This window comes from Panicum virgatum, chromosome 5N, assembly GCF_016808335.1.
Source record: "Panicum virgatum strain AP13 chromosome 5N, P.virgatum_v5, whole genome shotgun sequence".
In the NCBI taxonomy this organism is placed as follows: domain Eukaryota; kingdom Viridiplantae; phylum Streptophyta; class Magnoliopsida; order Poales; family Poaceae; genus Panicum; species Panicum virgatum.
The window spans coordinates 39198143-39224974 of NC_053149.1; the positions used below are offsets into that span (position 1 = coordinate 39198143).

The 26832-nt window shown below is 45.5% G+C and overlaps 1 pseudogene; it reads left to right on the forward strand.

The window, feature by feature from the left end:
• Window positions 1-3862: 3862 nt before the first annotated feature.
• LOC120674791 lies at window positions 3863-24895 on the forward strand (annotated as a pseudogene).
• The last annotated feature ends 1937 nt before the right edge of the window (window positions 24896-26832 follow it).

A 26832-nucleotide genomic window follows, 5' to 3' on the forward strand; every position in this document is an offset into this window, starting at 1 on the left:
TTCAGCGAAAATCATCGACCTTTCTTCTTGTCCATGTTTGACAACGATGAATCGACAATAGATGGTGATGTCTCATCATTACTAAAGGAAGAAAGTGATGCTGATGGAGAATCTGAGGTAGTGACTCCCGATCCCGAGGAAGAATCCTTGTCCGAAACTGATCAAGGAGGATTCATCATTCCCTAACATGGAGCTCCAATTCTCGGAGGACGAATTTGAATTTTCTGATGAGGAGTTCAAAGCTTCTATCACTCCAAGTTCCTCCAAATCATATCAATGCCTTGATCTGTTTGGTGACTACGAGGAAAAATCTTTTCTCCTTGACCCAGAGCAATCCAAGGATTTCCATATCGAAGGCATTGATTATGATACGTCTCAAGAATACTATAGGCTAGAGCTCGATGTCGAAAATGTCTGCTTTATGGATACTCTTGAGGCAGCAAACTCCATATCGAATTCGGAAGGCAATGTTGAGCATGGAAGTTTCATCTTGGAAGAACCACAAGATACATACTCCTTCGATGAGACTCCATCTCCCATCGCTATTAGCACACATGCCGATTCCAACCATCCAATGCCCCTTGATCAGGAAAATTTCGAAAGGGTGGTTGTAGATGAATTTTTCTATCATAAATATTGCAAATCTCGTGGTGGTTTGTTGCGCACATCTTGTAGCTAGAAATCATGAATTTAATCCGGAGATTGGTGATGGAGGGAGCCACAACACCAAGCTAGCTACAACATCAATAAGAGGCTCCCAAGGTCGAGCTTTTGACCATAAACAAGCACTACCGGGAGGTAACTCATATTTTTTTTCAGTCTTCTAATTTTTTTTAAAAAAAATCTTTGCTTTCCAATAAAATAAACTTGAAAAGAGCTTCAAGACTTAATTCTAGGACTCCCTCCCTTCAGGTATTCTTGTCACTAACCTTCCAGGTCGGGACTTAAATGAACAAAGAGTTGGTGCAATTGAAAGAGACTCACTTCCAGGCTTTAATGGAGAAAGATAACTACAACCTCTGATGCTCAGCTTTTGGCACCAAGTATCGCAAAATCTGAGCATGGGGGAGGACATAGTTTGAAAGTGAAGGTGCTTCCCAAGACTCCACACGCAAATATGACTCTCGATACTAAGGGCAAAGAAAAAAGAACATCATGAACAACACTGAGACGAACTCCTTGGCGAAGTTGAGCAAAATGTGATGCAACTCAAGACCAGGTAGCCAGACTACACCCATACCTAACAAAAACATCGACATGACAACTCGTCACGGAGGTTTGCGATCCCATATTTTTTTCCTTCCTGGTTTATGTTCAAATTAGTTCTAAATGAAATAAAATTAAAACTTGAATGAAATTCTTGGAAGAGATGAATTCACACATGACTAACAAGGGTGCCTAAGTTTTATTTCTTATGCGAGTACTGGTTACCTTTGGAACTTATATGTTAGGATCACTTGAACTTTTGTTTATTGACCCTCACGATATGACAAAATGAGAGACATGTTCTTTCTAATTTGAAGTCTTGGAGTTTTTCTTTAAAAAGCTAAAACAAGGCAACTCTCATTTACTTTCAACCTTACAAGTCCTATCCAGAGCCATACATGAATAGAATTGAACCCATATAGCTATCTTTTGGTATTTTGAGCTTGATCAAACATCATTGCCTTTCGAGAAATATCATGATCATCGAGTACTTTGGCCATCCATTGTGCACGTTCATCAATAAAGTCCATCATAAGTGGTTCACCAGAAGCTCTCCATCCCCCTGAAAAAAAGAAAAAGAGATAAAAGCGAGTGAGCTTACAATTTTACTCGAGTAAAAAAAAGATGGAGAAGCCAAATATTGGCGGTCGATTTCGATGATGTTTACCGCCAACATTCCTTCGGATTTCATGTTTTTGGAACTATTTTTTTATGATTTTCACTAATATTAACAAGTTCCATAAGTTTTGGTGAGTATTTGAATCCAGGAACAACATGTACGAAAATGAGCCGAAATGGGGTGATTCCCAGGCCGGCCGGCCTACCCCTGTGAAGTTTCGTCGTGAAACTTTGTGAATCATGGCTTTGAGCACATGATTAAGTCCACCCAAAGGTGCTTCAGGCAAAATTCACAGGTTAAGATCGAAAGGTTTGAACCAAGTCAAGTTGGGCCCAATTCCAATGACAACCCAAAGATTCAGGACCCAAACCGACTTGAGGAGTAGTGTGCATCTTGTGAACAACGTGCCAGAGCGACGGAGGCCTGAATCGAGCCAGAGCCAGGTCGACCGGGCTAGGAGAGGCCGGCCAGCCTCTAACAGCCTGCTTCGGAGCCGCGCAACTATCATCGACTTCAGGAAGCAATCCCAGGCGTCCACGCAAAGGCGGTGGCCAGATAGCCGCATCCCCAGGCCGGCCGGCCTAGGGGAGGCCGACCGGCCCCACTTGGCGTCCTCTGGTACTCTCCCTTGGCGTGAAAGACAAGCACAACTGTCTTACCTGCGTACAACCGACGCTCAACTCAGCACCAACCCTGAAGTAGTTTAAATAGAGCTCAAACCCCCCTCTTGTAACACACACAATCCATTAGAGAAGAGAGTCTCTTTGTTACACTCTTGTGTTTGAGTAGGAAGAGAGTGAGGCGAGTGCTCTGGTGAAAGCCGAGCTAAAGGAGGGGACTCGAGTTCTCTCAGTCTTACTCCACATTTTGTATCCACCTTGGAGGAATTTACTTTGAGTAAGTTCCTTGTCTCAACTTTAGTTTCTTGCTAGCTTTACTTTCTGTCTTAATTACTAGTTTAATTACTTTTTTGATCTGCGGGATCCTGAGTCTGCGTAAGTAGCAAGTTCTACTTATTTGAGGTTGCTTTCTATCTAAGTACACGGTAGGAGCAAGTAGCTCGAGAGCTGTGGGTGTGGTGCCCAGGCTTGGTAGTTATCTCAAGTTGTGTTCCACCCCACGGAACCATTGTGGTAGGCGGTAGGTGGTGACAGCCCTATCCATCCCTCTTAGTCCACCATGTTCGGGTGTTTTTATAGCAGTAGTTTCAGGTTGCCGTTGGACTCCCCTCTCATCCCTTTCTGAAGTTCTTCCCCTTCCAGCCACCTAAGCAGATCAAGTCAGTAGTTAACTCGTCAACTAGTCAGAACAGTAGGTTATCTGGAGTTAGGCCCTCTTTCCTTTTGTCTTCTTCTCGCTGGTTGTGTCCGGTTGAAGATTTCTAAATTTGGTCGAAGCTTTACCGTTCCTTGGCTTCGATGGTGAAAGCTACAATCGGTCTCTGTGCGCTTGCGGAGTAATTCGTTAGGCTAAAGAGTGCCAACAAGCTTTCTGGCGCTGTTGCCGGGGAACGGTAGAAACACTAGACTTATAGTTAATCGGCCGTAAGACTTTCCATCCATCCATATGGAATTTCCTCCTATTTATCCGGCAGTTCCATCTCGCAAGTACTTGGAACCGCCACCATCTTGCCACCCCATTCTATCCGATGGTTACGAGATCCGTCCCTGTCTCATAGCCATGGTTTGCGCACTGTCCTTCTCTAGTAAAAAGGACGAGTGTCCCTATGCTCACTTGCAAATCTTCGAAGAGAATTGCTCTCTTCTGATTATACTCGGTATGACCCAAAACACCTTACGGTGGAAGCTATTCCCGTTCTCTCTGACGGGGAAAGCCAAGATTTGGTACAACCGGACGGCAAGAAGAGTTGGAGGAGATTGGATACAGTTGAAGGATGAATTCTGCTTGTTCTTCTATCCTATCTCCAAAGTGATTCCCCATCGGAAACAACTGTTATCATTCGAGCAAGGCGATGAATCACTTGGAGTAGTCTGGGCTAGATTCATGCATTTAGTAGACTCTGGGCCACCACATCAGATGCCGGAGGAAATACTTATGCAACACTTCTTCTATGGCCTTAAACCAGAAAGTGCACATTTCATGAATGTGGCTTCCGAGGGATCCGTCATGTACAAGACAGTGGTTGAAGTCAGGACCCTCCTAGAGAAGGTTCTGAATAGTAATGACGACACCGGTATCTATGACGATCCACCAGAGCCAATAGAGTAGCCTAGCGAGACACAACAGCTTCAAATTCTCTCATCCGCATCCTCTCCACCTCCACCATACATAGAGGAAATCACCGAACCACCAAAGTCCGCAGATCATGAGCCCCTCATTGAATACATGCCTATGTTCATAGCCGATCTCTTCACAGAGGAAGAGTACCTGAAACTCAGTAATGTTGCAAGCATACCGAAGGAGCATAAGTGTATATGCTCAAGATCTGAGGCGTTCTTTCCCGAAGCTTCATCGCAGATAGAGGGTCTTTCTGCGATCATAAGTAAGGAATGGACAGAGGAAGCTGAGGCCAGCAGTAGCATTATTCAGATCTACTGCAATCCTAGAGTGCTCCTCTGCACTATTGGGGATGCTGAACCACAAGAAACTTATTATGACCCGAAGGTTGGGGTGAATGTGATGTCCAAAACCTTGGCAGATCATGTTTCATGTGAGCCCTTGACCTTCTCGCATAAGCACCTGAAGTGGATCGACGGCCAGATAGTGGAAAGTAAGGGGATTCTCCAGGCTATATCCCTGAAGATGGGATGTAACAAGATCTTCCTGGACTTCCACGTCTTCAATGTCCTGGAAGGTGAAGAGTTCGTCTTGATAGGTCAGCTAATAGAGCCCCTTGTCAACCCAAATGGAGAACGAGCAACTCTCGAGGTCAAGGTTGGCAAAGAAAAAGTCCCGGTCAGTCTAGTCCGTTCATGCAACACCATTGCTGAGGTTAGCCCGGAGCAAGACCCATTGGAGGACGCAGTGAACATCAGCCAAGAAGAGCAAACTCATCCCATTCTTGAGGAAGATGTCTCGCACTTCACCCAAGAAACAGATCTGGCCGGCAAAAGTAAGCTCAACGAAGAGGAGATACCGCAACCTCCTCTTCCTGAGCTGAAGCCGCTGCCCCCTGGTTTGAAGTATGCATTCCTCCACGACAACAGAGCCACGCCAATTGTCATCAGCGACAAACTGACAGAGAGTGAAACTCAGCGGCTCGTTGCAGTCTTAGAGAAATATCGGTCCGTCATTGGATATTCTCTCCAAGACTTGAAGGGGATCAGCCCCAATCTATGCACCCATCGCATTCCAATGGAGCCGGAACATAAGCCGTCACGAGAACATCAATGGCGGCTTAACGATGCGATGAGGGAGGTAGTCAAGAAAGAGGTGCTTAAGCTACTACACATGGGTATCATATACCCCGTACAAGACAGTGAGTGGTTCAGCCCAGTTTAAGTGGTCCCGAAGAAGGAAGGTATGACGGTAGTCCGAAATGAGAGAAACGAGCTCATACCTCAACGGACAGAGACCGGATGGAGGATGTGTATCGATTACCGGATGGTCAACAAGGCTACCCGGAAAGATCACTTCCCTCTTCCCTTCATCGACGAGATGCTTGAACGGTTGGCAAAGCACTCATACTTTTGCTACCTCGATGGATACTCTGGTTATCATCAGATTCCTATCCACCCCGATGACCAAAGCAAGACTACCTTCACCTGCCCCTATGGTACGTTCGCCTATCGGCGAATGTGTTTCGGACTATGCAACGCACCAGCGTCATTCCAAAGGTGCATGATGGCAATCTTCTCAGACCTGATTGAGCACATCATGGAAGTGTTCATGGACGACTTCTCAGTCTATGGCAAAGACTTCGATCAATGCCTTGAGAACTTAGAAAAAGTTCTCAAGAGGTGCCAAGAGACACACCTAGTTCTCAACTGGGAAAAGTGTCACTTCATGGTCAGTGAGGGAATTGTTCTCGGGCATAGAGTGTCTGAGCGAGGGATAGAAGTGGATCGGGCAAAAATCGATGTTATCGAACAGTTGCCGCCCCCGACTAATGTCAAGGGAGTCAGGAGTTTCTTGGGTCATGCTGGCTTCTACAGGAGGTTCATTAAGGACTTCCCCCGTATAACCAGACCCTTGACGAACCTACTAGCAAAAGATGCCCCATTCAACTTTGACGAGGAATGCCTCGTGGCCTTCTATACTCTAAAGAAGGCACTCGTAACCACTCCCATCATCCAGCCTCCCGATTGGAAACTTCCTTTCGAGATCATGTGTGATGCAAGCGACTATGCCGTAGGTGCAGTGCTTGGTCAATGTAGAGATAAGCAGCATTATGCTATATCCTACGCTGGTAAGACATTGACCGGACCCCAACTCAACTACGCCACAACAGGAAAGGAACTCCTGGCGGTAGTATTCGCCATGGATAAGTTCAGATCCTACTTGGTTGGCGCAATGGTGATTGTGTACACGGACCACGCAGCACTGAAGTACCTCCTAACCAAGAAGGATGCCAAGCCATGACTCATCTATTGGATTCTGCTCCTCCAATAGTTTGATTTAGAAATAAGAGATAAGAAAGGAGCAGATAATTGTGTGGCAGGCCATCTCTCAAGGATGCAAGTACAAGGATCGGATTTGCCGATCAATGATTACTTGAGGGATGACACTCTCCTGAAGGTTACCTCATCTAGTCCATGGTACGCAAACCTAGTTAATTTCATGATGATTGGATATATACCTCCAGGAGAAGACAAGAAGAAATTGATACACCTCAGCAGATTCCATTTATGGGATGACCCTTATCTATTCAAGGTCTGCGCTGATGGTTTACTCCGCCGCTGTATCCCGTTATGCGAGACCCGCAAGATTCTTGAGCGTTGTCACTCCTCACCCTATGGAGGACATTACGGAGCCTTCCGAACCCATGCAAAAGTTTGGCAAAGTGGATTCTTTTTGCCAAACATGTATGGAGACGCAAAAGAATTCGTGCGGCGTTGCCCAAGATGCCAAAAACACGGGAATATCAATTCCAGAGATGCAATGCCATTGAAGTGCAATCTGCAAGTGGATATCTTCGATGTTGTGGCGGAACCACCCAAAACTACTGGGCCCGGGTGCACTGATCTTTGTTGCTAAGCAACTCTGACCCAAATTGGCACTCACCGGTAGTTCCTCGAGTGAAGCCTCGATAAAAGCCACGCTATTCCAGGATCAGCAGACAACACTCACACGAAGGTGAGCCCAGAGATTACAACACAGAACATTTCATACATCTCAGAGTGATTGCAGCGGAAAGTAAATTTATTACAAACCATGTTCAGAATAGTAAAGTACTACAGGGTTCCATCTACTCAAATTATTCAAGTTTCATTGTTCAGCGGAAGCAGTAAAAGATAACTAGCGAAATAATGTGACGCATCGATAAAGCCCGTACGAATGCGTCACTCAGCGGGAGGGTGATTAGCACCAGCTGAAGGGCCATCCCACTCAACAGACCAACCCGGAGGCAAGGTACACGGCCAAGTAAGACTTGCAAATAGATCCTCGAAATTAGTACCTGAAAAACAGTGCCACAAGCAAGGCTGAGTATACTAATACTCAGCAAGACTGACCCGTCTCCGGATATAACATAGTCCAATAACTAGACATGCAAGGCTTTTTAGTTGTTGGGGTTTATTTTGCCAAAAACGCCACTAAATGTTGATCCTTATTTTCAGGTTTTACTTAGCCATTTTCTAGTTGGATTAACCATTCTAAATTTGCAACTAACTCTACACAAACATGGTAGAGAAACCATTTAATCAACCAGCAGTATTATCATCATCATGTTCCACTTGTTACTCTGTGTGACCGAAAGCATTAAGCAATCTCATGCCGTGAGAGGCGGACGATTCTGAATCGGATTTCAACCTGGCCAGGGGAACCTAGACCACATGCATGGGGATTGACTTCGCTCCCGCCCACGCTACTTTTCCCCTTTCTTTCCAGTCCGTGGATCCGGAACACCCTCCCCGACTACAGAGTCCGACCACTTTGCACCCGTACGTCGCGACAAAAACATAAACCCTATTTCTACCAGGAGGGTGCGAGATCGTTCCACTCGCCGGTCCAATCAGGTACTTAAGCTTACCGATTACCATATTTCTCGGTATGTGGCTAGTACTTTCAAACGCTTAACGAAATGAGCCACACCCCGCGACCTTAGCCATTTTTTACTACACCGGCGGGGTATCACAACTACACAACCCCGCCCGTTGTCCTTATATTTCAGCAGGAATTAAAGTCAGTCAACACCTATAATCTCGCGAAAGGCAGGAAACCTCTCGACTTTTACCGTACCTAGTTAGCAGAGCAACTAGTCGATAAAAAGATCCGGGTATCAAACATAGGTACCTAGGAATCATGCACCTAAGGTTTTCGATCAACTCCTAGAAAACGTAAATGCACAATAAAATTATTACAACATATACAAATAGTAAGATGAATATAAAGCGTAAAATAATGGGATTTTGCACCGGGGCTTGCCTTCTTGGGCACTGTCAGTCAGAAAAGCCTCTGGGGCTTGGCCCAGGTCTTGAGACGAGTTAGCACAGTTCATATTAACCTCCTGCTCCGCATGAGAGTCCGCGGGCACCAGTTCGTAGTCACCGTCCGCGAGATTAACCGTTTCTATATGCAATGCAAGATTATGAGTTATTCATGGATAACAATTTCTTTCCTTCACGATAAAGTTGTAGTTTAACAAAGTTGATTTAGTGATGATTTCACTTTTCATTCCATGGGCAGTCGTTTATAGAGTAGTAAACATAACTACGTTTCTTCATGAATGAGTGGGGGTTTTGGTTTTCCTTTTCAATTTCAACACATAGCATGATTTCATTATTTCATAATAACAATTCTACTCACGAACTAGTGATGAACAACTGGAGTAACACAGATCCAAACTTAAGCATTCATGGTATAAATTTCAGCCATTGACCATAAAGCATTTACCACTACTATTCATGTAAGTAGATTACTCTAGTTATTTCATCTTTTTGTACAGAACGTTTAACATGGATTCTAGTACTACAAATTTTACGAGAGCAACTTCATAGCGTATACTCAGCACTGAAATTTTTCCAGATTTTATTCACTTATACAGCTGAGGTGACAAAAAGAACAAAAACAGCAAGCCATTTACAAAGATTAAATCTACAGAAAGTTTATTAGGGATATGGTTCTCAAATTTTTACCAGAGTCTATTTATGAGCTAAAAATACTCCAGAAAAGTTTTCAAGATTTAACTCAATATGATAAATTAGTTATGCAGTTAACTTAGCATGAGTTTGCATAAATTTCTCAAGGTTCATTTAACCAGTATTGCATCTGAACTTTTTATTACAGGGAGAACATACTCTAAATAAGATTGTGCCCAAAAATCATGATCAGAAACATTGTAGATTACCCAGAACAAAAACAGTAAATCTAGCCCTAAGATGCTAAGCATGAGTATTCACCAAAGCAAAACTCAGTAACTGCAGCTCAAAATTTTTAGACAGGAACAGAGAACTAAAAAGAGACTTTAGAAATAAATATAGATTTTTCTGAGCAAAAGAACTATATATGAAGAGTTAAGTTGATTAAACAAGCATATACCATGATATATAGAAAATGAACTCTAATAAATCTGAAATTTAGGGATTAGCAGGGATTCAGTGGCACATGCATGCATAAAAAATTTCAGATCAAGTTCATGTGTATATTTTCCAGAATTAAATCGAGAAAGCTAACAACAGATTAGAGAATCTTGATTGTTCCAACATGATAACTGTTTTGGTTCGGTGTAATATTTTTACAGTGATCTTAATATTCCATTAGTGATAACATATACAAAAATCAAGGTCATTTGCTGAGTAGAACTTCCTGAACATGCATAAGGTGGTTTTCTTATTCTTTTTCCCAGATTAAAATCGATTGAATTTCTGCAGATGTGACTGTTACAAAAATTGTAGATCTTGTTACAAGGATTCCAGATCAGTTGAGTTTACATTTTTCTGATTTTTATGTGATTTGTTTCGCATTTTAGAAGTTCATTGGTATACACTGGGATACTTGCAGAAACACCCTTGAACGAAAAAAAAGAATTTATAACCAGGTCCTTCGCCGGCCTTCTCCGCCGTGGCATCTTGCCGGTGGTGTTCTGCGATGCAAGGCTTACCGGGGCTGCCACGGGGAGGCGCGTGGGAGATAAGGGATCGAGGAACACCTACCCTGGTCGACGTTCGAGTGTTTGGTGCACGGGTTCGAGCTCGTCGGCGTCAATGGCGGGGTGGTTGTTCGGTTCGCCGGCGCTGGAGGTGAAGGAGGGCTCGGGGTAGGGGAACAGGGCGCGCACGAGCACCGCGTGAGCTTGTGGATGCTTCTGGGGTAGCTGTCGTGCTCGTTCTCCCTCGGAGCTGGCCGGTCCGCGGGGAGCCTGAGCTCGCCGGCGGCGGCGCAAAAGGGGAACGGCGTCTGGAGGAGGTTTGGGTTCGATTCCGCGCGCGTGGAGCTTAACCAAGAGGTGGCGAAGCTGCTGCGGTGGTCGGAGGGGGCAATGTAGGGCTGGGTTAGCCGGTCCGCGCGAGCTGGAGCTCGGCGGCCATGGCGGAGCGGCGGGAGGAGGAAGAAGGAGGAGAAGGCGCGCAACGGCGGGGCTCTGGGGGTTCTTATAGGCCAAGAAGCTCCTGGGCGAAGGGAGTAGCTACTGGGTGCGGTCGATTTGGCCCTGGGCGAGTCGACGGCGAGCGGGCGGAGCGACAGCGGCGCGGCGCATGGCGGGGGGTGTCGTGGCGGCTTGGGGAGGCGTCTGGGACGCGTGTGCGCATGAGGAGGTGCCAAGAGGCGGGCCAGGTGGCGCTGGGGGACTTCCCGGGTCCATTTGGCCGCGGGCGCGCGGTGGTCGAAGTCCACCGGCGGCGTACGGCGGGCGGCGGGCGAAATAGAGCCAACCGGGAGAGAGAGATGGAGATAGGGGCTCTTTTGCGATTTCTGAAAATTCTAGGGACCTCTCGGTAATCTAAAAATATCTCCTATTTAGAGGGCTCAAATGAAAAAGTGTTGAATACCAATTTTGCATAACTTTTCAAGATCTACAACTTTCATGTTATGGAAATTTTCATTTGAAACTCACATTTTGAACTACTTGTCCATTTGCAAATTTGCATAAAAGGACTTTAGTTTTAATTAGTTTTTGACTTGATTTTGGCTGAAGTTCAATTGAGCACATGTCAATTGAAGTACCTCTCATGAGCCAACTAAAATTTTGTGCACCTTTTGGAATTAAATTTTGAGTAGCTTTTCACTCCTTTTTCTTTCTCCATTAATTTATTTTGTATAATTTGTCTTTTATTTGACTCTTTCTCTTTGAATTAGTTTCCCAAATTTTTTTGTTTAGTTTAACTAAGGTACATTTATTGTATTTAAATGTACTGACACCTGAGGTGTCACAGCCTAGCCCCCTTAAAAAGAATCTCGTCCCGAGATTGGATGATTGAATTGAGGTAGGGAAAATGATATACCTGAGGTGGAGCTAAGAAAACCCGGATAATGTCGATTAAGATAATCTTCCGTCTCCCAGGTGGCTTCTTCTTCAGTGTGATGAGACCACTGAATTTTATACATTTTTACCACCTTTCGACGAGTACCTCTCTCTTTTTGATCCAGAATTCTGAGTGGATATTCAGTATATGAGAGATCGGGCTCCACTAAAATTTCTTGTTGATCAATGATTTCCGTAGGAACTCGAACACATTTCTTGAGTTGGGATATGTGGAAAACATTATGGACGGCAGCGAGTCTTGAAGGAAGTCGCAAACGATAAGCCACGGGTCCACATTCTTCAATGATTTCATAAGGCCCGACATAGCGAGGTGCTAGCTTACCCCTGACTCCGAAACGTTGAACGCCTCGAGTTGGGGACACTCGTAAATAGACATGGTTACCAACCATGAACTTCAAAGGATCCCTTCTTTTATTGAAATAACTCTTTTGCCGAGACTGGGCTGCTCGGAGATTTGCTTGTACTATTTTTACTTTCTCTTCAGCCTCGACCACTAATTCGGGCCCAAATATTTGACGTTCTCTAGTCTGGGACCAACTCAAAGGAGTTTGACACCGTCGACCATACAAGACCTCGAATGGTGCCATCTTCAGACTGGCCTGATAGCTGTTGTTATAAGAAAACTCAGCCAAGGATAAACATTTGTCCCGGTTCTTGTCATAGTGGATGACACATGCTCAAAGCATATCCTCGAGAATTTGATTCACCCTTTCGGTCTGTCCGTCAGTCTGTGGATGGTAAGCCGAGCTTCGAATTAACTTGGTTCCGAGAGCTTCTTGGAGCTGCTCCCAAAACCTTGCCACAAACTAAGGACCCCGATCCGAGATAATTGTCTTGGGTATACCGTGTAGACAGACTATCCGATCGATATATATTTCAGCATATTTCTTGGCTCTATATTCAGTATGCACTGGAATAAAATGAGCGGTCTTTGTGAGCCTATCAACAATGACCCAAATGGAATTGTGCCATGATGACCTTGTCATAAAGCGTCAGTTCCACCGAAATATGATTCAAAGAGCCCTGAGGAATGATTTCCAATTTCAGCTTTTGCATTTCAGCACACAATGTGTCATTATATGACTCCACTGAAAGGCAATTGCAGTGAACCTTACGACTGAGCGCATCGGCTACCACATTAGCCTTGCCCGGATGATAATGAACTTCCAGGTCATAATCTTTGATCAATTCCAGCCATCTTCGTTGCCTCATATTCAGCTCACTTTGAGTGAAAATGTATTTGAGACTCTTATGGTCGGTATAGATATTGCAATGAGTACCCATAAGATAATGTCTCCAAAGCTTGAGAGCATGAATCACCGCGGCTAGCTCAAGATCATGAGTGGGATAATTTAGCTCATGTGGCCGAAGAGCTCGGGAAGCATATGTATAACCCGATTGTCTTGCATCAGAACACAACCAAGACCAGTACCTGAAGCATCACAATAAACGTCGTAGGGTTTATTGTTGTCAGGTTGAGCCAAGACTGGTGCAGTGGTTAGATGTGCTCTCAATGTATGGAATGCTTCATCGCACTTTGCATTCCATTTGAACTTAACATCCTTCCTTAGTAGTTCTGTCATGGGCTTAGCAATTCTGGAGAAGTCCGGAATAAATCTGCGGTAATACCCCGCCAAGCCGAGAAAACTGCGGATCTGATGAACTGAAGTAGGAGGTTTCCAGTCCATCACTTCTTGTACTTTGCTGGGATCAACGGAAATGCCTTCACTGGATATAGTGTGACCCAAAAACTTGACTGTGTCCAGCCAGAATTCACACTTGGAGAATTTTGCGTACAGCTTATGATCTCTGAGACGTTGAAGAACGATGCGCAGATGTTGCTCATGTTCTGCCTCATTCTTGGAATAGATCAGTATGTCGTCGATAAAAACCACGACAAACTTGACAAGTTCCGGCATGAATACCGAGTTCATAAGATACATGAAATAAGCTGGCGCATTGGTGAGACCGAAAGACATAACCAAGTACTCATAGAGACCATATCTGGTTGAGAAAGCGGTCTTGGGAATATCACAAGGCCGGATTTTAATTTGATGATAACCCGAACGAAGATCAATCTTGGAGAAGATCTTTGCTCCTGCCAACTGATCAAACAGTACATCAATGCGGGGAAGTGGATATTTATTTTTGATGGTCACCGCATTGAGAGGCCGGTAGTCAACACACAACCTCAGACTGTCATCCTTCTTCTTTACGAACAATGCTGGGCAACCCCAAGGTGAAGCACTTGGGCGAATAAAACCCTTGTCCAGAAGTTCTTGCAGCTGGATTTTTAATTCGGCTAATTCTTTAGGCGGCATTCGATACGGCCTTTTCGAAATAGAGGCTGTACCAGGCTGAAGTTCAATGATAAATTCGATATCCCGGTCTGGCGGCATACCAGGTAAATCGTCCGGAAACACATCTGTATATTCACGGACTACCGGAATATCTTCGAGATGAATATCTTTCATTGCATAGGCACAAGAGTTGTTGCATTGGTGGTGAGGTAAATATAGAACCGAATGACCATGAGTTGGAGAATTTATTTCAACGGCTCGGGAAGAGATATCTAACAATACTCCATGTCTTTTCATCCAATCCATTCCCAGAATAATATCCATACCTTCTAGTGGTAACAAGATTAAAGTGGTAGGAACAGTTTTACTACCCATACTAAGTGGCGCATTATGAACGATTTGGTTTGATGCGACTTTACCACCCGGAGTAGATATCATGAATGACCCTTTCGTGTGACAGAAATCTAACCCAACCCTTGCTCCAAATTTAGAACTAATGAAGCTATGAGATGCACCAGAATCGAATAAGATAACGGTGGGGTGTTGGTTTATAGAGAATGTACCCGACATGATTGGTGCTCCCTCAGGAAGGTCAGCAAGGTTGGTGAAGTTAAGTCGGCCCTGCCTGACTTGAATGGTTTGCCTCTTGCCCTTATTCTGATCATTTCTGCGAGAAGCCTGCCCTTGAGATTGTCCCGCCTGGGGGCACATCTTGGCAAAGTGATCCGGACTCCCGCATCTGAAATAGCGGTTGTTGTTGTCAGGGCGAGCGGCTGACTGGGTATTCGGCCTTGGGCCGTTCTGCTGCTGCGGAGGTGCAAATCGGGCTTGCTGAGGAAACCCGAATCGAGTCTGCTGCTGCTGTTAGGGAGGCCGAATAGTCCAATGCCCTGGCTGAGGGGCCTTCTGAGAGGGTGCGCGTGGGTTATTCTGCACAATACGATACCTCGGTGCAGAGGCACTCGAGGGTCCAGCAGGTGCCTTGCGCTTCTTTTCAGCGCGGTGTGCAGAAATAAGATCCTCCTGGGAGATAGCCATATTCACCAATTCATTGAAAGTGTCCGCACGGACAAGATTTAGCCTTTCTTGTAACTTGGTGCTAAGGCCTCGACGGAAGCGTTCACGCTTCTTAGCGTCGGTATCCGCGTGATGTCCAGCATACTGACACAATTGATGGAATACTTGGGCATACTGCACCACGGTACGAGTGCCCTGAGTTAAAGCCAAGAACTCGTTGAGCTTACGGTCAAGAAGTCCAGCTGGAATATGATGATCTCGAAAAGCCAATTTGAACTCATTCCAATTCACCACATGATTAGCCGGTAGCATCCCGTGGTAATGATCCCACCACATACGAGCTGATCCGCGAAGCTGTTGCGCGGCGTAGCGAGTCTTGTTCGCTTCGGAACAAGGAGTAGTCAATAGAGAAAACTTGGACTCGATTGTGCGAATCCAAGCGTCCGCGTCCAGAGGCTCATCCGCTTTATTGAACAGCGGAGGCTGAATACTGAGGAAATCTTGATAGCTCGCTTGTGCGTGATGAGCATGATGCCCACCCCGCGGTTGTTGCTGAGCTTGAACCAAAATTTCCGTCTGGGCGGCAAGAACCTCAGCGATACCCACTGGTGGAGGAGGTGGAGGTGGATCGCCATTCCCCCCGGCTCCAAAACCACTAGGGGTGCCTCGAGTTGATCCAACCATCTGAAATGTGAGTACTTTTGCATTAGGCTCAACATTATTTCAAATGGAATTTACAACTCAAAATGACATGGAAGTAATGGAAATCGCTTTAATCATGTTGTGCAGCAAAACCAGTGATACGAAAACGCTCATAACTGGGGTTCTGTACATGATATAAACTTGGAACTTTTACAGGAGATATATAATTTTATGGGCTACAACTTTGGTAGTCATCACAAAGTCAGATTCCAAAAGTAGGTTAGTCGGAAAATTCATTTACTCCTTCTCTGGTTTTTCTGTTTTACAGAAAACAGAGCTTCTGTATTTTGTGATTATCTCGTGCGATACTGATCCGTTTGAGCTGAAATTTTGCGAGTATTTTCATGATGAAATTTGGAACAACTTTGATATTCAACTCAGGAGCTAAATCAGAGAGGAAAGGAGGATAAAAATTCGAACTAGCTGCTGCATTCAGCTTTTCACATATCACCGATATTTCACATTAGTAGCATTTGAGGTCCATTACATACATCATCCTCCCATTTCTACTTGGTTACTTCTAACATCAATACTAAGGGGGTTACTCAACTCTAAGTTAGCCTAGTAGCCATGATCCAAAAGTAGGCTACACTAAGAGGAGTCTACAAAAGCTAAGAAAACAGCGCCTCGGTCTACATGTTGACCGATGCCTCACTCGCCGCGGGAGTGTGAACCTCAACCGGTGCGGGCTGCGGCGCCTGGTCCTCGGAGTCCATCTCTGAAACGCCCTCGGTCTCCTGGGGCTCATCCTCCTCATCCACCTGCATCTCGTCGGGAGGTGCGTGAAGGGCATCCTGCGCGTGCTGTATCGCGTGGAGCTGCCCCTGGGCCTCGTCCAACTCAAGCTGCAGGTCGTGAAACTGGTCCTCCAGGAAGTTGATCATAGCGTCACGATCCAACACCATGTCCTGAGGCTCGTGAACCTGGCCGTAGAGCTGGGCGATAAGAGTAGCCCTGCTCTCGAGCTCGGTACTAGCCTCCTGAAGCTGCCCATCTCTCAACTGGACCGCCAGGTGCAAGGCCTGAGCGTGGTCCACCAACTGAGCGACGGCGTAACTCTGGTAAGTGTGAAGTCTGTAAAGACCGTCCAAGCACATCGCTGTCGTCCGAGGTGCCCCGACCGGGTCAAGGGTAGCGACCACGTCCACGTGTGCCATCCGGTCGAGCCAAAGTGGGTCTGCCGGGTCAGGTGCAGGGAACAACCCGAACGCGGTCAGAACCACCTCCAGAGGGTGCAAAGAGCAAAAAGTGGTCATCGCCCTCATGGCGGTAAGCTCCCAAGTGTCCAGCAGGTAGTGATCGACCACCTGAGTCACGATCGGCTCCCACCCGTTGAGCGGGTGCTGCGGGATCACCATCGTCACACTGCAGCGACGAACTCCGTCCTCCACAAACTCGTGGCCATCGTAAACCGGTGGCTGGAGGTAACTGGCTGCACTCAAAAGCTCCTAGAGATGGCGGGGAAACCTGTCCCAGTGCAGGCAAGCGGAGTGCACGTGTCCCTGTGCGTCAACGACCAGCAGCTCTTCCATCTGTCCCAACAAAAGACCGATGGATCAGCTGATGGTAACAAGAACTACTAACTCTGGACAGTGAAAGAAATTGCCAAAACGATAGCTAATTTGCTTCAAAAATTCTCAAAAATTTACACAAGATCCCTCTGATATTAAGGAACGATTCATCTAGTCACCACTAAGATCAATTCAGACTCCAATGGAGTGAGATGCTCAGGTTTTCAGATTGACGTCAACCAGGAAAACTGGGTGTCCAGAGAGGTTGTATTTTGACCATAACTCTCAAACCCTTTGTCAAGAATTATTCACATTTTTATGGTAAGATCAAAACTTAGTTGTCTACAACTTTCATATTGAACGATTTTTCGTTTGAACAACTTATGAGTGTCGAAAAATTTCAGTTGTCCAGACTGTTCAGAGTTAACAGTTTTACACAGGATTGATCTAAAATCATAAATACCAAGCTAGAAGGCTTCAAAAATTTTCAAACTTTTACAGCAGTTTTATAACTTAGGAAACATCATTTCGTCTTACTACCCCAAGTTGATTTAAATAATTTAACGGAGGTTTAAAATTCGTGGAAACCAATTTCCCTGATTTTGCAGACTATCTAGATGCTCCTTAAGATAGGGTTTTAGCTGATTTGAGTGCGATTTCTTCCAAAGATTTCTTCGTTACCCTTCTTGGGAATGAATGCAGAACCTATCCGTCCTCACCAAAGAAAAGAAATGCCAAGTAATCTTGGTCTTACGCAATGACTTTGGTGGCATACATATTACGTCTCTCACTATATAGCTACTCGATATAGCTAGGTAGCCTATAATTCGAATTCGAGTTAGCGTACCTGCAGAAAATTTGACAATATATAGGTTGAACCTTCCGTGCCAGCACTCACGAAAGTATTCCCATACATTACCGATCACTATAGAACCGGCATCCATACAATTACCGCCGTATGGACAACGTTAAACATACGTCATCGAAACAACGTATTGACTGAGTACCGTCTTTGACGGGGAATTGAATTCCAATTTCGAACCATTACTCCCCATATATTCAACCGAAGTTGGTATATGGGCAGCAGCTCAAGTAGGCCACTGCTTGAGCTCCAGCGTTCGGCTCGCATCACCGACGGGAAGGTCAGACTCCCTCAGCTGACTGAGTAAGCATACCTCCACGGCGACGATGTAGTTGCAGAATTTAAATTACAGAATTTAAATACTGAAAAGTAATGTGCTGGAAGTTAGCCATACAATATAAGCCACCTAATTGTACCCATAAGATCCCCTAGGGCTTTACGTTCTAGACTTGTCCTTGGAGATCCTAAACTCTTTTAAAGAAAACTTTAGTAGTTTCGAAGTCAAGTTTTAATTTGTTGTTTCGAAAACCGAGGCTGTCATCTCTGGTAGGCTGTCTGCGAGCTCTGATGCCAGCTGTGGCGGAACCACCCAAAACTACTGGGCCCGGGTGCACTGATCTTTGTTGCTAAGCAACTCTGACCCAAATTGGCACTCACCGGTAGTTCCTCGAGTGAAGCCTCGATAAAAGCCACGCTATTCCAGGATCAGCAGACAACACTCACACGATGGTGAGCCCAGAGATTACAACACAGAATATTTCATGCATCTCAGAGTGATTGCAGCGGAAAGGAAATTTATTACAAACCATGTTTAGAATAGTAAAGTACTACAGGGTTCCATCTACTCAAATTATTCAAGTTTCATTGTTCAGCGGAAGCAGTAAAAGATAACTAGCGAAATAACGTGACGCATCGATAAAGCCCGTACGAATGCATCACTCAGCGGGAGGGTGATTAGCACCAGCTGAAGGGCCATCCCACTCAACAGACCAACCCGGAGGCAAGGTACACGGCCAAGTAAGACTTGCAAATAGATCCTCGAAATTAGTACCAGAAAAATAGTGCTACAAGCATGGCTGAGTATACTAATACTCAGCAAAACTGACCCGTCTCCGGATATAACATAGTCCGATAACTAGACATGCAAGGCTTTTTGGTTGTTGGGGTTTATTTTACCAAAAACGCCACTAAATGTTGTTCCTTATTTTCAGGTTTTACTTAGCCATTTTCTAGTTGGATTAACCATTCTAAATTTGCAACTAACTCTACACAAACATGGTAGAGCAACCATTTAATCAACCAGCAGTATTATCATCATCATGTTCCACTTGTTACTCTGTGTGACCGAAAGCATTAAGCAATCTCATGCCGTGAGAGGCGGACGATTCTGAATCGGATTTCAACCTGGCCAGGGGAACCTAGACCACACGCATGGGGATTGACTTCGCTCCCGCCCACGCTACTTTTCCCCTTTCTTTCCAGTCCGTGGATCCGGAACACCCTCCCCGACTACAGAGTCCGACCACTTTGCACCCGTACGTCGCGACAAAAACATAAACCCTATTTCTACCAGGAGGGTGCGAGATCGTTCCACTCGCCGGTCCAATCAGGTACTTAAGCTTACCGATTACCATATTTCTCGGTATGTGGCTAGTACTTTCAAACGCTTAACGAAATGAGCCACACCCCGCGACCTTAGCCATTTTTGACTACACCGGCGGGGTATCACAACTACACAACCCCGCCCGTTGTCCTTATATTTCAGCAGGAATTAAAGTCAGTCAACTCCTATAATCTTGCGAAAGGCAGGAAACCTCTCGACTTTTACCGTACCTAGTTAGCGGGGCAACTAGTCGATAAAAAGATCCGAGTATCAAACATAGGTACCTAGGAATCATGCACCTAAAGTTTTCGATCAACTCCTAGAAAACGTAAATGCATAATAAAATTATTACAACATATACAAATAGTAAGATGAATATAAAGCGTAAAATAATGGGATTTTGCACCGGGGCTTGCCTTCTTGGGCACTGTCAGTCAGAAAAGCCTCTGGGGCTTGGCCCAGGTCTTGAGACGAGTTAGCACAGTTCAGATTAACCTCCTGCTCCGCACGAGAGTCCGCGGGCACCAGTTCGTAGTCACCGTCCGCGAGATTAACCGTTTCTATATGCAATGCAAGATTATGAGTTATTCATGGATAACAATTTCTTTCCTTCACGATAAAGTTGTAGTTTAACAAAGTTGATTTAGTGATGATTTCACTTTTCATTCCATGGGCAGTCGTTTATAGAGTAGTAAACATAACTACGTTTCTTCATGAATGAGTGGGGGGTTTTGGTTTTCCTTTTCAATTTCAACACATAGCATGCTTTCATTATTTCATAATAACAATTCTACTCATGAACTAGTGATGAACAACTGAAGTAACACAGATCCAAACTTAAGCATTCATGGTATAAATTTCAGCCATTGACCATAAAGCATTTACCACTACTATTCATGTAAGTAGATTACTCTAGTTACTTCATCTTTTTGTACAGAACGTTTAACATGGGTTATAGTGCTACAAATTTTACGAGAGCAACTTCATAGCGTATACTAAGCACTGAAATTTTTCTAGATTTTATTCACTTATACAGCTGAGGTGACAAAAAGAACAAAAACAACAAGCCATTTACAAAGATTAAATCTACAGAAAGTTTTATTAGGGATATGGTTCTCAAATTTTTACCAGAGCCTATCTATGAGCTAGAAATACTCCAGAAAAGTTTTCAAGATTTAACTCAATATGATAAATTAGTTATGCAGTTAACTTAGCATGAGTTTGCATAAATTTCTCAAGGTTCATTTAACCAGTATTGCATCTGAACTTTTTATTACAATGAGAACATACTCTAAATAAGATCGTTCCCAAAAATCATGATCAGAAACATTGTAGATTACCCAGAACAAAAACAGTAAATCTAGCCCTAAGATGCTAAGCATGAGTATTCACCAAAGCAAAACTCAGTAACTGCATCTCAAAATTTTTAGACAGGAACACAGAACTAAAAAGAGACTTTAGAAATAAATATAGATTTTTCTGAGCATAAGAACTATATATGAAGAATTAAGTTGATTAAACAAGCATATATCATGATATATAGAAAATTAAATCTAATAAATCTGAAATTTAGGGATTAGCAAGAATTCAGTGCCACATGCATTCTGTAAAAATTCCAGATCAAGTTCATGTGCATATTTTCCAGAATTAAATAGAGAAAGCTAACAACAGATTAGAGAATCTTGATTGTTCCAACATGATAAATGTTTTGGTTGGGTGTCATATTTTTACTGTGATCTTAGTATTCCATTAGTGATAACATATCCAAAAATCAAGGTCATTTACTGAGTAGAACTTCCTGAACATGCATAAGGTGGTTTTCTTATTCTTTTTCCCAGATTAAAATCGGTTGAGTTTCTGCAGATGTGACTGTTACAAAAATTGTAGATCTTGTTACAAAGATTCCAGATTAGTTGAGTTTACATTTTTCCGATTTTTCTGTGATTTGTTTCACATTTTAGAAGTTCATTGGTATACACTGGGATACTTGCAGAAACACCCTTGAACGAAAAAAGAATTTACAACCGGGTCCTTCGCCGGCCTTCTCCGCCGTGGCATCTTGCCGGTGGTGTTCTGCGATGCAGGGCTTACCGGGGCTGCCACGGGGAGGCGCGTGGGAGATAAGGGATCGAGGAACACCTACCCTGGTCGACGTTCGAGTGTTTGGTGCACGGGTTCGAGCTCGTCGGCGTCAATGGCGGGGTGGTTGTTCGGTTCGCCGGCGCTGGAGGTGAAGGAGGGCTCGGGGTAGGGTAACAGGGCGTGCACGAGCACCGCGTGAGCTTGTGGATGCTTCTGGGGTAGCTGTCGTGCTCGGTCTCCCTCGGAGCTGGCCGGTCCGCGGGGAGCCTGAGCTCGCCGGCGGCGGCGCAAAAGGGGAACGGCGTAGGGAGGAGGTTTGGATTCGATTCCGCGCGCGTGGAGCTTAACCAGGAGGTGGCGAAGCTGCTGCGGTGGTCGGAGGGGGCAATGTAGGACTGGGTTAGCCGGTCCGCGCGAGCTGGATCTCGGCGGCCATGGCGGAGCGGCGGGAGGAGGAAGAAGGAGGAGAAGGCGCGCAACGGCGGGGCTCTGGGGGTTCTTATAGGCCAAGAAGCTCCTGGGCGAAGGGAGTAGCGACTGGGTGCGGTCGATTTGGCCCTGGGCGAGTCGACGGCGAGCGGGCGGAGCGACAGCGGCGCGGCGCATGGCGGGGGGTGTCGTGGCGGCTCGGGGAGGCGGGCCAGGTGGCGCTGGGGGACTTCCCGGGTCCATTTGGCCGCGGGCGCGCGGTGGACGAAGTCCACCGGCGGCGTACGGCGGGTGGCGGGCGAAACAGAGCCAACCGGGAGAGAGAGGTGGAGATAGGAGCTCTTTTGCGATTTCTGAAAATTCTAGGGACCTCTCGGTAATCTAAAAATATCTCCTATTTAGAGGGCTCAAATGAAAAAGTGTTGAATACCAATTTTGCATAACTTTTCAAGATCTACAACTTTCATGTTATGCAAATTTTCATTTGAAACTCACATTTTGAACTACTTGTCCATTTGCAAATTTGCACAAAAGGACTTTAGTTTTAATTAGTTTTTGACTTGATTTTGGCTGAAGTTCAATTGAGCACATGTCAATTGAAGTACCTCTCATGAGCCAACTAAAATTTTGTGCACCTTTTTGAATTAAATTTTGAGTAGCTTTTCACTCCTTTTTCTTTCTCCATTAATTTCTTTTGTATAATTTGTCTTTTATTTGACTCTTTCTCTTTGAATTAATTTCCCAAATTTTTCTGTTTAGTTTAACTAAGGTACATTGATTGTATTTAAATGTACTGACACCTGAGGTGTCACAGACGTGTGGGGATTAGACTTCATGGGTCCCTTCCCAATGTCGGAATAGTGTGAATACATCTTGGTGGCAGTGGAGTACGTGTACAAATGGGTTGAAGCAGTTCCTTGTGTTGCGGCCGATTCAAAGAGCTCCAAGAAAATGTTCCAGAAAATCATATTTCCTTGTTTTGGAGTTTCGAGAGTCGTGATCAGCGATGGAGGTTCACACTTCATCGACAGAACCTTCAGGAAGTGCCTTAGCGAGTTAGGAGTAGACCACCGGGTTGCAACACCATACCATCCCCAAACAAGTGGTCTAGCAGAGACGTCCAATAAGCAAATCAAGAACATCTTGCAAAAGACGGTCAATACCATGGGGAAGGGTTGGAAAAGCAAGTTACCCGAGGCACTATGGGCTTATCGGATAGCTTTTAAAACGCCGATCGATATGACACCGTATCAACTAGTTTATGGCAAGACCTGCCATTTGCCAGTTGAACTCGAGTATAAGTCCTATTGTGCAATCAAGAGGTGGAACATGGACCTCCAATCAACCGGAATCAAGCGACAAATCCAATTAGCTGAATTGGATGAATGGAGGGAGAAGGCCTACCACAGCTCTAAACTCTACAAAGAGCGAACAAAAAGATGGCATGATAAGCGTATCAAGATCAAATAGTTCAAAGCGGGAGATAAGGTACTCCTTTTCAACTCCCGTGTTCGTCTGTTTGGTCACGATAAGCTTAGAAGCAAGTGGGAAGGCCCCATTTTAGTACTCAACGCCGCTGACCACAGTGCTATAACCCTCCAGGACGATGACGGGAATGTTTTCAAGGCCAATGGCCAGAGATTGAAAATATTCCTCAAGCCCGAAATACCAGAGCTCGAAGAAGTAGAAGTCTACGAGCTTTCTGAGATAGAATAACCATCTACGGTCGTCGCCATACCTAAAACGTGCCCTATCTTAGGCTAGATCTTTCTTTTCTCTTCTCCCCAATCTTTCTTTCCTTTTCTGGACCAATACACCAAAATACCCGAGAAAGGAAGGAATGAGGACGAGCCTCCAGAAGATCGGAGCCCACACCTGACAAGGTGGGGCCGGTCGGCCTACCCTATGCTGGCCGGCCTGGCTCCGAGCCCGATCGGCCTCATCCTCTCGTGCAACGTTCCTCTCAGTGCAAACGGTTCGTTCCTGGGTGTTCGGAGCGCGATGAGATGATTTAAACCGAAAGGCTCTCTCTTCTTCCTCATTCCACAGCCTTCCACCAGATCTCATTCCGAGTTTCATCCCCTTCTCTGAGATCATAGCCATGGCCTCGCAATCTTCCCCAAAAACACCGAAATCCGAGACCATGGACACACCCACTCCTAGAGCACCCTCCAAGTCCAACCAAACTCGTGCATCGTCGAGCAGCATCAGCATCCTGGAGCCTGTGGAGATCACTGCGTTCTCGCCATCGCTGCCGGCTGGCCAGGGGTGCAACCCCAGGCCGGCCGGCCTATGGGAGGCCGGCCGGCCTCACCCCGAGGCCGTTCGTCTCCCGGTTTGGTGGAGAGTTCCGTCCAGGGCCCAGGATCAGGGGCCCTCGTGCGCTCCTGTGTGCGCAGCCCGACACGACCTACCACGGGGATTCTTTCCCCTAGGAAGGTTGTGACAAAGCGCGCGGAAACGTCGTCGGGAGGGGCACGTGTTGCACAAGTTGCTGCACTCCAGATGGAGAAGAAGGACTTGTCCACGTACTCCCCGGAGTACTCTCCCGCCAGTCCTAGTCCGCCACGCCACCGCATGACTGGGGCCAAGGTTGGCGGGGGAAAGGTGCTCACCCCTCCACTGGATCGCAGCGTATAGATCTTCCACCGGGTTCGGTGCGTCGCCACATCCGGCCACCACCGATCCGTGGACCGCCAGAGATCCACGCCTACACCGACTCCGACGACGACGAGGAGGAGGAGAAGGAGCCCAATGACATCGCTTCACTCCGCGAGCAGCTTGCCGCTCTCCGGCTACACCTCAACAATATGGATGAGCACATAGCTGAGACGGAGATTGATAGGATGGAGTTAGGGGATAGGGTTGACACCCTCCGCAAGGCAGTTTGTTCAAAGATCAAATGCCTTGCGAAGGCGACTGGGAACGAGGATCTCTACAGATCCCCGAATCCCAAGTAGGTGTTAGGTCTAGATTAGTCCTAGGTTTAGGTTGGGTTCTTGTTTTCCCTTCATTCCTTTGTTTTGTTTCATTTTTAATCAACAGCACCCCAATTGTTGCTTTGAATAAAATAAAAATTAAGTTTATTCCTCCTAGTGTTTATGTGGTTGGTGCACATGTGTGTGCCAACCACACCCCTGCTCTCATATTTTGTCTACTGCGCAGCAATTCTGAATGAGGAGGGTGAACTCAACATCTCAGAGAAATTCAAATGAATTCCGAGAGAGAATCGAGCCGGGCGGCTTGAACCAGGCCGGCCGGCCTGAGATTTTTGCAAAATCACCAAGACAACTTCCCTGGAGTAACACATACCGAACCTGCACCTGTGCAAAAAGATCACGGAGATTGGCCACAGGTCTAGGCCGGCCGGCCTCTCTTAGGCCGGCCGGCCCCACCTGTCGGCCGCTCTCCGGCCCCATTCGCGTGCTGACGGTTTGGTGCCTCTACCCCCTGACCCTTCCTGGTCTCGTTCATATTCATTCAAAATCATGGTAATTAAATTCAAATAAAACACTTGAATGAAATGGCTAGGAAGAGTTGAAATCTTTTCACGGAAATGGTTTTGCTAAGTTTTATTTCTTATGCAAGTACCGAATTGACTCTAGAACTCTTGTGTTAGGATCGCTTGATCATTTGCTTATTGTTCTCTATTATATGATGACATGAAGTTATGCTAGTTCCTAATTCAAGGTCTTGGAAGTTTGTTATTTCGAAAACTTAAAACCAGGCAAGCTCTTATGCTCAACTTTACCGATACACATTCCAGAGCCATACATATAAAGTCCAAACCTATGGCTATCTTCTGCATTGTGAGCTTGCTCAAACTTAGTGTCTCCAAAGAAGTTTAGATTGATTCATCTTCTTGGGTCATCCACGTACACATCCATCACTCCCATAGTCCATGAATAATGGTTGCAAAACGGCACTGCACTCCCCTGAAAAAGAAAGAAAAAAAACATGAATGGCATTCATGCCTCTCAAAAAAAGGGGGAAAGGTGTAAATGCTAGATACAAAACCATTATAGACATATATCTCCATTCTCACTTGCACTTGACCCATGAGACGAGCATCTGGACTACTAAGAGACACTGGGTTTGATCTTGCAATATAAATTTTGAGGGTATGCGGCATCCTCCACTTAGTTCCACATATTCGTATACAGAACAACTTCTGGAAGAGCCAGTGAGGTTGTGAACAAAAATCGAGTGAATGAGTGACCTGAGCAAAAGAGTATGCCTTAAATTTATTTAGAAACAAAAATCTTCCAAGTACTGCGAAACAGGAACTAGTCATGACCTTCGTTGAATTATTCTGGAGACCAATTGGTGAACGTAAAGGCGTTAGCCACCCGGAATCCGAGGTATGAAAGGAAATCTTTGAAATAACTCTTATGCATACCTGAGTTCGTGAACCCTGGACTTTGCTTGATCCTCAGGATCTTTGTCGACTCCTTTTGCTCGGGACGAGCAAAGTCTAGGTGTGGGGGTGTGTTGGCGGTCGATTTCGATGATGTTTACCACTAACATTCCTTCCGATTTCATGCTTTTGGGACTATTTTGTTATGATTTTCGCTAACATTAACAAGTTCCATAAGTTTTGGTGAGTATTTGAATCTAGGAACAACATGTACAAAAATGAGCCGAAATGGGGTGATTCCTAGGCCGGCCGGCCTAGGTTAGGCGGGCCGGCCTACCCCTGTGAAGTTTCATCATGAAACTTTGTGAATCATAGCTTTGAGCACACGATTAAGTCCACCCAAAGGTGCTTCAGGCAAAATTCACAAGTTAAGATCGAAAGGCTTGAACCAAGTCAAGTTGGGCCCAATTCCAATGACAACCCAAAGATTCAGGACCCGAACCGACTTGAGGAGCAGTGTGCATCTTGTGAACAACGTGC